A 10,000-nucleotide genomic window follows, 5' to 3' on the forward strand; every position below is an offset into this window, starting at 1 on the left:
CTCCTGCAGCGTTACAGGCGTGCCAGATGTTTATATAAACCTACTGTGTGGCCGTGCCCACTGAGCTAATCCCAGTGAGCATGCCCCTGGCACTGGGCTGGCCTTTTGAAGATCGCTGCAAGTTCTGTTAAGATTTTCTATCTACTGTCTACTTAAGGTCTAACTATTGCTAAGTCATGATCGGTGCGCAACTGTCGAATCCGGGTGTTGGCGCTCCCTCCCCCTGTTCCGGAGCGTGGCGGATTCCTACCGTCACGGCGATTGGCCAGTCCACGCCCCGGCGGAATGGGATGGGTCGCCTTCAGTTATGTCATGTCCGGTTGTTCAAGTGTTTTCCCTTAAATATTCCCGCAGGACCTTTGCTGATACCTCGCTGGCAAGGCGGTTTACTATGTTGAATGTGGTGGGATCTCTGATTAATTGATACGTATTGTTGTGAGGCAACTGGCTTCTTAGGTCACTGGCTACATCATCGAAGATGGGGCACTCATAGATCACGTGGTCCGGAGTACCCCATTCAGCTCCGCAGTCACACGAGGGGGTAGCCCTTTTCCCGAATCGGCATAGATATGCCGGATACGGTCCATGTCCTGTGAGGAAGTGCAACAGTCCCTTACTTGGCTGGAAATGCGATAGTTGGAAGCGTTCTTTAATATTTGGGAGCAGCTGGTAAGTCCTTCGGCCTGTTGTGTCAGCATCCCAGAGTTCTTGCCATAACTCTTCTCCTCTCCTCTTAATGGCAAACTTGTCCCCCACCCGCACTCCCAAGATACTTTCAGTCTTATCTACATCTCCTCTTTTAACCCAGTACCAGGCTGCCTGTTCCCGGATTTTGATATCCAGGGGACACACCCCCATAAGTACTAGTAGTACCCCTCCCGGAGATGTTCTGTACGCTCCGATGGAGCGCAAAAGCATGTTGCGTTGCACCCTCCTCACAGACATAGCGGGCACAACCCTCGTGAGCCTGTGTGCCCACACTCCGGAGCCGTAACCCATGATAGAGACAAGAATGGTATTGTGATATAACTTAATGAGTTCTGGTGGGAGATGGAATCTACTGTGTCCTATTGTGATTAAGTTGTTTAGAGCTTCGAGTGATTTTTGTGTTGCTGTTTCTATATGTTTGGCGAAATTCCACCTTTCGTCGATTATAACCCCTAAATACCGGGCCTCACGACGCCGAATCACTGGTGAGCCCTCGATTCTTACTGTTGGATTTCTGGCCAATTGGCCTTTCAGTAATAGGTATGTAGACTTGTTAGGCGCAATGGTCATTTTCGTGTTCTGGCACCACAGCGTGAGAATTGATAATGTCCTATTGATTTTGGGTTCGAGGTCCTCGCGACTTCGGCCGCCAACCAGCAGAAGGAGGTCGTCAGCGTAAGCTATCGCCTCTAGCACGTCCACACTGTTTTCCAAGCTCTCCAGAAGAGGCTCCATATTTATGTCCCAAAAGAGTGGCCCCAGGACAGAGCCCTGTGGACACCCCTTCGTGATCTTCTTGCCTATTCGCTCGCTAGGGGACGATAGCCAGACCTCTCTTTCCATACAATAGCTCCTGAGACAGCCGTATAGCGGCCCTGGACACTCCTTCTCCCGCAGGCAGGAGAAGAGCGAAGGCCACCACAGGTTGTCAAAGGCGCCACTGATATCCACCATGATGCCAACTATATACTTGTGCGGAGACGACCCACAGACCTCGGATGCGAGGGCAATTGCGTCACACGCAGATCGCCCCTGCCGAAAACCGAATTGCCTGTCACTCATCCCGCACAGCACTCGGTGTGCTGTCAGTCTGTCAGCTAGTAACTTCTCCAGCAGTTTGCCCAACAGGTCCAACAGACAGATGGGTCTGTAAGATTTAGCTTCTTTAGGGTCTTTGTCTTGCCCCTTTTTGATGATTACAACGTTGGCCTGCTTCCAGATTTTAGGGAATGTTCTGAGGCGCAGGGCCTCATTGTAAATTCTTGCTAAAGGTGTCACTAGTTGAGGAGCGAGGTACTGCACCACCTCCGCGATGATGCCGTCTGGTCCTGGGGCCTTTCCTTTCTTTAACGATTTAATGTGGGCTGCAACTTCTTCTTCAGAGAAAGGGTACACCATGATGTTATTCTCATAGTCTACTTGCAGAGCCTGCCTAATTAGGCGTTGTTCTTCTGTGTCCTCTTCCTCTTCATCATCAGGGAGGAGTTGGTGGAGAAGGACCTCAGCAGTTTCCTGCCAAGACCCAGTCATCCGATTTCCATCCCTGATTGTGGAGAGCACCATTGGCGACCTGATTTTTTCCCTTACTATTTTGTAAGGAGTGCCCCAGGGATCAATAGCCAATTGGCTGTGCACATATTTTTTCCAGCTTTCCAGCCTGACTGTTCGCAGTTCTTTCTGAAACTGCTCTTTGGCTTCCCTGTATGTTTGCAGCCATCTTTGTTTTTCTTCCCAGACGACACTTCGCTGGTAATACCTCCTCGCCCTCCTGACAGACTGACGCATCTGCCCTAGTTCCGCAGACCATGGTGATGGAGAAGCCGCAACGGCTCTCCTCCTGGTTGGTACAGCGGCCTTTACCGCCCTGGTAAGAGCGCCCACCAGATCTTCGGCGTGTTTGTTGACGTCATCGTCATCTTCCGGCCATGTCGGAGGGTCAAACTCTCCTGCGAGACGCTCCCAATTGGTCTTGTTATAATTTAGTTGTACCTCCCACCCTATGTCCCAGTGGCGCTCCTGATCTGTGATTGTGAATGTGATCAGGTTGTGATCGCTGGTAGTGTCTCCGTCAGTAACAGTCCAGTTTTGTATATTGGCAGCGATATTGGCTGTCATCATTGTGATGTCAATATTGGTTCCATTCCCTCCCCCTCCTGTGTAGGTGGGGGGGTTTCCAGGTCTGTTGGCAATGAGGAGTTGTAGAGACATAATAGTCTCTTCCAGCTTGCTTCCCCTTTCATCTCGAGTGCCACTGTGCCATAGGGGGGATTTGGCGTTCACGTCCGCCACCACAACTGCCTTTCTGCCCCTCAGCACCGTTGCCACCTGCGTAAGTTGGTCAAGGTACATGTCAATATCTGTACCGTACTGAAAGTACATATTTATTAAATATATGACGCCATTTGGTGACTGCAGTTCAATAACATTGCAGTGGTCGTCCGAGAGGTGTGAGAGCACTGTTGCCCGCAGTGCCTTGTTGATTATTATGATGGTGGCTTTCGGGTCGTCTCCAAAACTTACTACTTGCCAGCTCATGGCAGCGTAGGCTATGTTCCCCGCAAGAGAGTATGGCTCCTGCAAACAGAGCACATCAAGACTCTTCTCCTCCACCACTCTCCGAAGTTCCTGCATGACCAGTCTACTATTGTGTGCGTTTAGCTGTCCTATCTTTATTTCTGTAACTATGGGAAATATGTGTGCACATATGATTCTGGGAAGGTTTTTGTCCCGTTGTAAGCTATTCTCCCATTGGATAGGACAGACTGATTATATATTTCCTCTAAATTAAAGGTTTCATTTCTTCTCTCAAACACCTTTCTTACTAGGTCACGCAGGGCACCGAAGTCAGTGGGGAGATTCATTGTCTTTAGTTGTACCCTGTCTACAGCCTCCATGGCCGAGAAGGTGACCTTGCGCCCGTATCTATGTCCTACCCGCACTAGATGTCGCAGTGCGGTGGTTAGGACAGCCGGCTCCTCCAGACGGGATAATTGTAGGGAATGCTCGAGATTGGGATATATTCTGACCGGATCAACCGCTGTTCTCACAGCTTTTGGTTGTCTCGAGTCAGTATTCACATTGGTGCTATTTATTTGTGTATTTGTACTAGTAACTGTATTGACCTGCACCGGCAATTCCAGCACAGGACTCCCTTGAACGAATGCCGGTCGGCCCACCGTTACAGGACGCCTGTCGCGAATTGCCTGATTTCCTGGCGTTTGCGATCCCCAGCAGTAGGGAGAGGGGGCTGCCACTTGTTCTTGTGAGTCCGTTTGGACGCACGCATCTTTCATTTTCTTTCTACCATCACTTCCTTCTGCAAGTGCTGCAAGAAATTGTTTGAATTGGGCTGCTCTTGCTGCATCCCTTCTCCTCTTGCATGGGGATTTTCTTTTAGGCATCCTGGGTGCTGTATTTGGCTCAGCCATAATCAGTTCTTGATATTAGTCTCTGCTCAAGCATCCTGTACGTCGGGCAGTTGCGACCGGAGGCATTGCAAGTCTTTTTGCCTCTCTTTATACATGGGATACAAATTGCCGGATTTTTGCAGTTTTTTCTGATGTGATTTTCTTCTCCACACCTGGAGCAAGCCGACTTCCTCTCACAGTACTTGTGTACATGATCAAGATCTCCGCAATTATGGCAGCGAGGTACCACCAAGAAGTCCCGCACATTTATGGCGTGGAAGCCAATGTAAATCTTACCCATTGAGGTTAATTTTTTCCACATCTGGCCAGAAACTTCTGCTACGTGATGCACAACGTCTTTGTCTCTTGGCCCTGTTTTGAATTTAAGTTTAAATTCATTTTTGAAGTCCTCAGCACTTATATCGTCAAAATTTTGATTACGAATTGTTTCTTGAAGTTCATTATTTTCAAATGTGACCGGTATGTCGTACATAATTACAAGCGGATTTCTCTTTTTCGGGGGTTCACATTTAACGGCTTTGCACAGTTTTTGGTTGTTGAGTATTTTGTTTCGGTCATCTACTGTTGCCACATCAACTATCACAACGTTCTTTGTGGCTTTTACTTTGTTGACTTTAATTTTATCCTTTACAGGATTAATCGTTGTTGTGAATATCTCTTGCACTTTTTTTGTGTCTTGACCGGGTAATGGTCGCAAAAAGACAGCAGTATCTGGTCTTTGTGATACTTTTACAATTGTATCTCTAGTAGTTTGGCTCTTAGGTGTCGTTTGAGCGACTACATTGGCCCATGACTTTATTGGCTGCTTGCGCAGCCTTTCATTCTCTTTCTGCAGTTCTTCAACCCGCCCCTCAAGCTTCGCATGAGCAATAGCCCAGGAGGCGAGTTCATTTTTTAACGTCAAGATCGCAGCCTGGCTGATCTTGCCATTTTTCACATTGGCTTCCAGGTATTGTGTAATCCTGGCATGCCTGTCACTGATACTTTCCTCGGTCTGCCCCGTGCCCCCTGATGGGGAGGGAACAGTAAGCAAAGAAGCCCTCGAAGGCGCACATGAATCGCTTGTCTCTGACTCGGCCATATTGTAGACAAGCGAAAAAAGGATTGGGAGCCCGTCTCTTGCCCCGGACCGGCTCCTCTGGCATGGGGGGGGACTCTTGCAGCTCGCCCACCGACCTCGCCCCTAGGTCAAGGGCACATCAGAGCTGCCAGGTTCAGCGCGCCGTTGCCAGCGCACTGGTCCTCGTCGAAGGCCTCGTCGTCGACGATTTCACACGACGCTCCTCGGCAAGTGCACCCCGCACTCCGGAGAGGCGGATGCACCCCTCGCCCTTCGCCGCCTACTAGCCCGAGCTTCCACCTGAAGGCCAAGGACCCACTCCTACTCAGGTGGTGGGTCGGTCCCCCAGTCGTTCGGCGGTCTGGGCCCATCTAACCTGGCCCAGGCGATGTCACCACCACCTGGGTTTGGCAGAACACGCCCCGGTTACCCAGGGGCGCGGCGAAGCACCCTTGCCGACTCGCGCCGTGATCCCACGCCGACAACCGAGGTCGCCGGCATGCAGAGCACCTGCTGGTCTGTGCCCTGCGAACAGAAAGGGACTGGTGTTCGGTCCCTCGACACAGCTCCCCCTGTGCCACGCACCCTTCGCTTTCGCATCGGGTTGGGTCGCAGCTCTCCCTTTTGACGCAAGGCAGAATGCCGAGCTTGACGTCTGGCACCACGGGAAGGCGGAAAGAGCTACTTGGGAAGGAGAGGCTGTAAGAGACGCTTCACTTCCCCGAGTGAGGACTGCCGCGGCACGCCCGACTGGAAAGCGATACGCCCCAGTGCGAGCCTCCGTGCCTTACGGCGCGCCGGCAACGGGCGGGCCCGCGCCGAAACGCGCCGTCAAGCGACTGACCTCACGCCAGACTCGGGACTCTGTTTGCATGTATTAGCTCTAGAATTACCACAGTTATCCAAGTAACGTGGGTACGATCTAAGGAACCATAACTGATTTAATGAGCCATTCGCGGTTTCACCTTAATGCGGCTTGTACTGAGACATGCATGGCTTAATCTTTGAGACAAGCATATGACTACTGGCAGGATCAACCAGGGAGCTGCGTCAACTAGAGCTGAGCAGCCGGCCGCCCGGGAGTGTGTCCCGGGGGCCCGCGCGAACACGCAAGCGTCCGCTCAATCATTCTGCAAACAGGAGGAGGCTGAGCTCCCCTGCACAATACACCTCGAAACCCTCTCAGGTCCCGGCGGCGCGCAGCGCCGTCCCAAGTACTTGGTCGGGTTCGAGAGAGGCGCAATCGCCCGGAGTTAGGCGAGTAGACGCTTTCGGTGCGACCACCCGTGCTCCCAACTGAGCTTGCCGCTGCCGACAGAGGCCCGGGAGCGTGCTGTCGTGGCATTGCCGGCGGGAGACAACACGCGCCACCTACGGTGACCGGCAGCTCCAACGCCAGCGCCACAGAAGGACAAAAGCCCCACTTGGGTGCCGAAGCGAACTCTCCCAGCACAGCGCACGCGCCAACACATCCGCACAGCTGCGATACAAACCACCAGCGAGAACCGCTGGGGCGACCGAGCAGCAGACGGCGTCGCGGCGCCGAGCGCCGGGCGGCGGCGCATCCTCAACGCACACAGTCCTCAATCGGACCAGCACACTGAAGATGTCCACCGCGCTTCGCACCGGGCCCGCGAGGACCTACTTTGGCCGCACGGCGCCGCGCGCAGGGTGCGCCGGCGCGCAGCTGCGACGCCTGCCGCGTCCGTCGGCCGGCGCGCCTGCCACTGGCCGCCCCCACCAGCCGGCTGTAGCGCGTGCGCCCACGCACCGCGCGGCCAGCACGCCGGGAGGCGCCCCCTCACCGGCCGGGGACGGTCCCACCCAGCCACCGCCGCGTATCGCTTCACACCCAGATGCCGTTCAGTTTCGTCGGCATGGTGGGTATCGCTGGAACAACCGGTTAGTACCTCAACCTATCGTCGCCATCACCGATTCACCCCTAGCGAGAACAACCGCACCACAACAGGTTACCATTTGTTCATTTGCGTAACTTCACCAGAAAACGCAGGCGTCCATCGCCATTTGCAACTTCCACGATTATTGCATGCCTGTGTCAGGTGTCACGCCACACTACGTCTGCCCACATACACGCAACAAAATGTGCACGCCTAGACAATACGTGGAAGGTGGCCCCCGTACGTATGCGATGTCCATTGCTCGAACGACTGTCAACCGGCCTCTGTAGCATGTCGCAGATATGGAACGCGGTGCACCATGCCATCACGGTGTGTGAGGAGAGACGACTAGGTCCGAATACATCAACAGACAGCTCATGCTGATCGCCATCCACGGCGTCCGTTCCTCCCACACGTCTCTATGGCGTACCACACTGCAATCCAGCTCTCATAGGGAGACGACACGTAGCTGCGTGCACAATATTTGCACTGTATGGTCCGCCGTTTTTGGGCGCAGTCGTTGTACGGTCACACATGTGCCACGATGTATCATTCAGTACATAAGGACGAATGTGCAGTACAGATTGTGGTTTACGCGTACGACATTAGCGGACAGTTGACACAGGCCGCACCACAACGTAGCCTGAGTACGTCGCATGCGGAGGGCATTGAACATGCAAAGTTCTCACCAACCAGCTTGCGAAGGCAGGGGGCAAGGTGGGGACGTGGGGAGGGGCGGCATGTACGTCCTGCTGCCATCCACATTACAGTGTACAGCAGGAGCATGTGGAAAGTGAGCAAGACTTGCAAGGTGTTTAACATGAAGCGATACACAGGGGAGCGGGGAGTGCGAGTAGCGAACTATATTGCGAGGGTTGCGGGTGGGCAACACTACACTAATTGAACGAGTCGTATAACAATTACAGAGCAGGTTTAGGCGACAACGTGGGTTACGTTAGGCGACAACGTGGGTTACGTTAGGGGACAACGTGGGTTACGTTAGGGCACAACGTGGGTTAGGTTAAGGCACAACGTGGGTTAGGTTAAGGCACGACGTGGGTTAGGTTAAGGCACGACGTGGGTTAGGTTAAGGCACGACATGGGTTAGGTTAAGGCACGACATGGGTTAGGTTAAGGCACAACATGGGTTAGGTTAAGGCACAACATGGGTTAGGTTAAGGCACAACATGGGTTAGGTTAAGGCACAACATGGGTTAGGTTAAGGCACAACATGGGTTAGGTTAAGGCACAACATGGGTTAGGTTAAGGCACAACATGGGTTAGGTTAAGGCACAACATGGGTTAGGTTAAGGCACAACATGGGTTAGGTTAAGGCACAACATGGGTTAGGTTAAGGCACAACATGGGTTAGGTTAAGGCACAACATGGGTTAGGTTAAGGCACAACATGGGTTAGGTTAAGGCACAACATGGGTTAGGTTAAGGCACAACATGGGTTAGGTTAAGGCACAACATGGGTTAGGTTAAGGCACAACATGGGTTAGGTTAAGGCACAACATGGGTTAGGTTAAGGCACAACATGGGTTAGGTTAAGGCACAACATGGGTTAGGTTAAGGCACAACATAGGTTAGGTTAAGGCACAACATAGGTTAGGTTAAGGCACAACATAGGTTAGGTTAAGGCACAACATAGGTTAGGTTAAGGCACAACATAGGTTAGGTTAAGGCACAACATAGGTTAGGTTAAGGCACAACATAGGTTAGGTTAAGGCACAACATAGGTTAGGTTAAGGCACAACATAGGTTAGGTTAAGGCACAACATAGGTTAGGTTAAGGCACAACATAGGTTAGGTTAAGGCACAACATAGGTTAGGTTAAGGCACAACATAGGTTAGGTTAAGGCACAACATAGGTTAGGTTAAGGCACAACATAGGTTAGGTTAAGGTACAACATAGGTTAGGTTAAGGTACAACATAGGTTAGGTTAAGGTACAACATAGGTTAGGTTAAGGTACAACATAGGTTAGGTTAGGTTAGGTTACACGTTGTTGTAAGGAAAGGTGTAGGGGGGGGCGGGGGCGGCAGGTTCGTTGATAGTGATTATAGTAAGTGAATGCTTGTGACATGATCAGATTTGTCACGTCAGGATGCACCTTTGGCTTATTAGAGGCGGCGCTCCAATTCTATGCTTGTGTCAGACCTGTGTCTTTGACTCATGTCATTGTTTGTGCGCTGTGACAGGAGGTACTATTGTGATGTTGGGTGCACCGTTGTATAGGACATGTGTGGGTGTTGGTGCCTGATCTGCGCAATGGTGGATGTCGAAAGGGTGGGATATTGTATTTTCCGCATGGACCTCCTGGTCTGGTTGTGATAGTGTGGATTGTGTAATGTGGCGGAGAGGATGCACTGGATGTTGTTCCATGCTGGTGCTTACATATTGTATGTGCGCCCGTTAGAAGCAGAGAGTGGTGCGTGATCAGAGTGGCTGGCTGACGTGTGGTTCCCATTGTGGGCAGACTCTTTCAGCATGTATACGGACAGTTGTATATATATTCTGTAGTTTGATGGCTCTGCATTGATTACTAATCAGCGCCGTGTGTACGGGTAATCTGGTTCCAGTCCAAAATGTTCCATCTGTGTACATTAGTGACAAAGACTCCCCTCATGCAGTGGGGCTCGGTCTGTTATAACTCTTCCGCGTAATATATTTGCCCCACGTTTTTGCGACTGCGAGTGCGAGTGCAACGCGCATGGGGACCGACATGCTGATGGCTCGGTATCGGACGCCGTACAGTGAGCAACGCGATCGCGTCTCTCGCTCGTAAGTGGTACAGGTCGCGGCTCATGTATAGGGACAGCGGGAATGTCGCATATTGGCAATAACTCTTCATGAAACGCACGTTATAGGGGTGGATTGCACTTTACGAGTGCGGGAAACGTCC

This window comes from Schistocerca piceifrons, unplaced genomic scaffold (assembly GCF_021461385.2).
Source record: "Schistocerca piceifrons isolate TAMUIC-IGC-003096 unplaced genomic scaffold, iqSchPice1.1 HiC_scaffold_936, whole genome shotgun sequence".
Taxonomy (NCBI): domain Eukaryota; kingdom Metazoa; phylum Arthropoda; class Insecta; order Orthoptera; family Acrididae; genus Schistocerca; species Schistocerca piceifrons.